The sequence below is a fragment of the Erigeron canadensis genome, chromosome 6 (assembly GCF_010389155.1).
Source record: "Erigeron canadensis isolate Cc75 chromosome 6, C_canadensis_v1, whole genome shotgun sequence".
Lineage (NCBI taxonomy): Eukaryota > Viridiplantae > Streptophyta > Magnoliopsida > Asterales > Asteraceae > Erigeron > Erigeron canadensis.
The window spans coordinates 25,973,456-25,979,455 of NC_057766.1; positions in this window are offsets into that span (position 1 = coordinate 25,973,456).

Consider the following 6,000-nt stretch of genomic DNA (forward strand, 5'->3'; position numbering starts at 1 on the left):
TTTATTTTTTCAGTCAAAACGATCATTAGTCTATGAAGTTTTAACTATTTTCATTCTCATACACTAATTACTAATACACACATGGCATAGATTCTTAATCATTCAAATATATAGACATTTTAAACTTTAAAGTCCAAATCTACTTAGAATTGATCATCTAAACGTCTTCGGAGTTGCATATTTATCTGTAATCACACAAACCGTTTGAAACCGATATTACCTCACTAGCAGTCTAGCACTCGTCTTTAGACTTGATATTCTGGGTGAGTCATTAGTGGGTTCACTTACAAGAGCCCAATACAAATATATGCATTATGCATTTATGTATATATGAGATGGCCTTAAGATTTTATATTGGGCTAATGGGTTTTACCCTGCTCGGACTTGGAGAATATTTGGACTAAGTATGGACAATGTCCATCTTTGTTTGCATACAATATCGGTTAACTATTTTAGTATTTTGTCTATTTTTTCTATATAGTTAGTGGGGTTTGCTAAATACAGCCCTTAGGGCTGTGTTTAAGGTGTATAAATTATTTGTATATTTACCATGAAAATCAGGGGGCGGACTTTTAATTTGGAAGGTACAAGTTTTTTATGCACGTTAAATACAACTCTTAGGGCTGTATTTAGCATTTCTCATAGTTATAAACGAACCAAATGTTTAACGAATATAAATGAACAGTTCTTGAATACATAAATATGAATAAAAAAATTCATTTGTTTAATTAAATGAGCTAACATTTGATTAATTTGATGACATTACATACATTTTTTATGCATGTATAGTAATCCGAAAGGACTTGTTTTGCGAGCCTGAAATTATAAAGGATGAAGCACCGAGAGTTTATGCCAATGAAATTATTGAAAGACCCAAATAATTCTTATTAATTAACTACCACTCTAGTGGTTAATAACAAGATAAGTTTTTGAGAGCAATGAGTTCTTTTTTCTATTTGTTTTAATTTACTTTTTTGGGTTGGGGATAGGGGTGTTCGTAGTTTGGTTTTTACCCGGTTTAATCGTGAACCGAACAGTTTAAAAAAACTGAAAAAAACCAAACCGGATTTGAATGTGGTTTTTGGTTTGGTTTGTAACTGAAACCGAATTGTATAATTGGTTTTTGGTTTGGTATGGGTATATGATAACAAATTTGGTTAAACCGAATAAACTATATTATTATTATGAATTTCAATAAATATTTAATATTTGTCTATTTTATATGGATCATTATTAATATACTTCTTGCATTAGATGTTTTATTTGTTTATTATATTCATTCTTTGTAAAAATTTTAAAAGATTGGATGAAAAAAATAATGAAGAACTTGAAGATCAAAGATTGAAAATTTTTAATGATGATAATAAACAAGAATTTATTTGTTTCGGTACTTTCTAAGACTAGTTTTTTTTTTGTGATGATTATGTTACGTATTTATCCATTTCGTGTTTGAAGTCTAAATCTACTGCTTTGGTGAAAATTGTAACTATGAACCTATTTTGGTTAAATATAGCTTAGACAAAAATGGTGAAATTGTATTTTTTTTATATTTGGTCTTTTTGGTTTTAAACCGAAACCGAACCGAATTCTAATTTGATTTTTCATTATTGAATTAGGTTTTAGTTTTGAAAAATAAAAATAAAATACTCGAAAAACCCAAACCAAATAAACCGAATAACTGAAAACCGAACCGACGAACACCCCTAGTTGGGGAAATTTCTATCACTAACTTTGTAAAATTCATGATTATAATAAGGGTAACTTTTATTCGCTGATATTATTCGTAATCCATTGGTAAATATGGAGATTCATTTTTACGTCTATTATAATGATTATGATTAGTTGATAAGAATGAATAGATTAGATCATCTTATTTCCTGTAGTTTTGTTATGATCACGATACGTTCTCAATTTACCTAGTCCATATCAGGTTGTAATAAAATATAATTTTTTTTTAAAGGTGTGGATTAATCATCACAACGAAGGCTTTAGCTTAAGCTAGTTTTACATACCTTCTCACCATCCAATACTCGATAGGAGGAAAAACCCCCTAACTAGCCGTCTGAAGGCACAACACTAATTAGGGATAAAACCTTGCCCTTTAAAGGTTTGATTCTAAGACCTCACCCATCACAAAGAGACTATTGCCTTATGTCCAACCACTGCACTGTAAGTGAAAGGACAATAAAGTCTCGAACCTTGACTTGATTAGTTGATTTCTAATTAATCATAACATTTCATCTCTAAAATTATTAACTCTTAACAATATGAAACGTTTGATGAATGTCTAGTTGTCGACTAACACACTTCAAAATAGACGATTGACAACACACAGAAATAAGAGAACTTTATTTAACTTTGCACCTAAAAATACATTAATCTGTAACTTGACAAAATTTAAAACTCCAGTACGTACGTACGTGCAAGAAACCATGAGTTTATCGATCTTGGATGAAATCAAAAGTAGATATAGATCATGGTCCTTTTATTTGATGAAGTTGTCGGAATTGCTTTTGTGCTTTAATATTAGACGACGTATGATCATTATCGTCTAGGTGGATTGGGGAGAAGAGAAGGGAGAGGGCATCAAGGAAGCAACGAAGAAGGGAAATCGAAGAAGTATGAATATCGTTGCGATTGTTAAGCTCGATTTGTCCTCCCTCGGTTTCAATATGATTAGAACTCATACTCGAGTATGAAAATTGGAGAAATAAATTGGTTTGGTGAAATGATATTGGTATTTCGTTATGTATAATTGCAATGGAGTGGTCGTCATATTTATAGAAAGCTGGGAGAACAACTTATTTGTCAAAGACAATGGCATTTTCCACATAAGATCTCAATTATTACTACTAAAGGTAATCACTTTTAAAAATGTCTTTTTTAAATACACATAAAAATGACAGCTTCTGTAATATACAAAGGCCATGTCGTTTGAATTCAATGTAATTAAAAGACATGATTAAAGTATATATCTTCAAATAGCACATACTACAATTTAGTTTAGCTAATAATTACTCGTATTTCAATTAGATTATTATTTTTTTTTATTTTTGACAAAAATAGAATAACAAACAAAACTAGTATGTCTTTTTAAAAGTGGGTTGAATTATCTGAGCTTGGTAAACAAGGCAAGTTGAATAATTAGGCTGTTGGACCTCAGGAAAGGTCTCCTTAACTTCCCAACCCCTTTCTCAAGTAACAAAAGCATATGCAATTATGCATACATGCATGCCCGTTATTCATGTGATGATTTGATTGATAATGATTGTTTTAATAAAAATATTAATATTTGTTTCAAAGGCAAATTGTAAATATTTACGACACAATAAAAATACGTAAGAAAATACAAAAATTTTAGTAACATTCTTCGTATGTTTTCTGTGAATTTTGAATGCATTATTGCAAAATCTGTTTGGTTAGGCCTACTAAACTATTATATTTTTGAGAGGTAAAATCAAGAGCTAAAATTTAAAGATCATCATTTAATTTTGACCCTTGATTTTCATTTAAGGATAATGTTAGGAGTAACTTTGAGAGAATCCCTTTACAAAAAAAGCTTTAAAAGCATCATTTTATTTTCTTTCATATGTAATTTGATGTAAATACTTTTATTTATGAATAATAAGCTATCAACAGGGAATTAGCATATACTCGTATATAGTATCAAAAAGTTATTGCAACAAAGGTCACATGTTCGAATCTCTTCTCGAGCATTGTTACTAGTCAATATTCTTGGCGTGCAAGTTGAATTTACCGGGTGGGGCGGGCGGGGGTAGGGGATCGAGTAAGCCCTCGGTATCTAGTCTAGATACTCGTGGTCCGACCCTTCGCTGTTCTAAAAAAAATTTTTAAAAAAGAAAATAATAAAATAAATTATTGCAACATTTAGTAGTTTCATACATACAATATGATTTTGGAAACTAATCACATGATTTCAAAACGAGTAAAGTATATACTGTATAATTTATTATCTTAAAACCAAAAATAGTTGAACATGGCTAGCTCTGTTGAGCTCAACTCGATCAACTCATACCAGCCTAACCACTCGACATTAGTGACAGGTCCATGAAATTTAGCTTTTGAGGGAAAAAAAATTAATTTGATAAAAACACGTAGTCTATCCAGAAATAAAAACAATAAACAACTTATCCAAGCAGTACATATAATGTAAAAAATAATTTCACATGAGTAAGCAAGCAACTTACAAAATCATGGTCACCAACAAAAAGTGACATTTTTTCAACAAAGTTAGCAAATTAACGTTTATATAATACTTGTAGTGAACTAATAAACCTTGTCCTATTCAGATTACTCAAGAATGGCAAACGGCCTAAAGTCCTAAACAAAACTTTTTACATGTAAACAGTTCAATTCAGTCATTATGCTAACCAAATTAAGATACTTTCTAAGGACAGGATTCGAACCTAAAATCCATTTATGAAAATTTAAATTTTAACATTTGATCATTTGCATGGTCTTCGTTTATATAATACTTGTAGTAAAACAATAAAAATTTCATACATCAATGTGTTTAAAAATTAAAACTTTACGTACTTGATCATAATTTTATGTCTTATCAGAGTTGGGCCTACTTTTAGTTGTGGACCGTAGGAGTTTTCAATTTTGGCACCTTAAATGAGTATAATTGTACTGGAGAGTAGTGATATATATCGACCAATAACTTTCTTTCTCTTGTGGCCTAAGAAAAGCGATATCCGCCCTTTTTCTATATATATATATAAGACGACAACTCTATTTCCATTTTAATTCCAAATAGTCATTTTACCCGAGCTTTGCGGCGGATTATGACTTGTTATTATTAAAGAATAAACATAATGAGTACATTTTTGTTTTTAAATATCAAGTTATAACATCATTGGTTAACCATGTCACCAAGATTCATCCGTAAGTGTATAGCTATAATATAAAATGTTTTAAAAAATTAAAAGTTTGATTAATTGGTTAATAGTTCGTGTCAACCAAATCCATCCACAATGCAAGTAAAAAGTAGACATACTCAAAATAGTAACTAAGAAATAATACAGTTTGGTAATTCTTAAATTTGAAATTAAACCCAGCCAAAATTCAAATTAACTTAAATATACCATGAATACTAAAAATGCAAAAAGGAGATAGTTCAACTGTCTTACATCCGCTATCCACATGCAATCTAACATTTATACACACTTTCACGCTGATAAAATTTGTACTTATGCTACAATAAGTATACTATTAGCTGGTACCACACCTAGTCACTCAGACACCATGCGATTTAATATTTACCATATACTTTCATGTTGATGAGACTTGTAAATACTACTCACAAACCGACTTTACATTTTAGTATGTACTACTAGTTTTTTAACCCGTGTTGCCATTTATTAAAATAATGAACATCATAAAAGTAAATTTTGCGTTTAGATATCACATTTTGAGTTTTGTTAGTTACAAAATTAATTTATTTGCTAGAAGTATATCATGAAAACAAAAAACAATACGGAGCAATAGATTGACTGATTTCGTGACACATATGATCACAGCTGTATGCTTGTATCCTTTTGGTGTTCATCTGTAGTATACTTTACATAGACTTAGAAACTTTCGTAAAGTTTTCTTGTATTTTTCATTCTTGTGACATTTTCTCTCTCTCGATCATAAAGTAAAATCCCAACCATCTTCTTCATTTTAAAATCACACATCATCTTTGTTGATGTACAATTTAACGATTAACGGAAAGAAAATGCAACGGGTTGGCGCGTCGGTGAATGGTATGAGCTGTGGTGGTGGAGCTGCAGCGGTGGATGACTGCCGATTGGTGGCTAGCGGTTGCAGTAGTGGTGGAGCAGTGTTTTTGTTTTTAACGTTCACTCATCCAGCTTTAACAGCGATGTTAATTGTCGTTTCGAGCAATTTTCATCAGAACACACAACCAACCGGATCCGTATTTTTTTTCCTGTTATTTTTCCATGTATGATGTATAGACCGGTTTTGTTACCG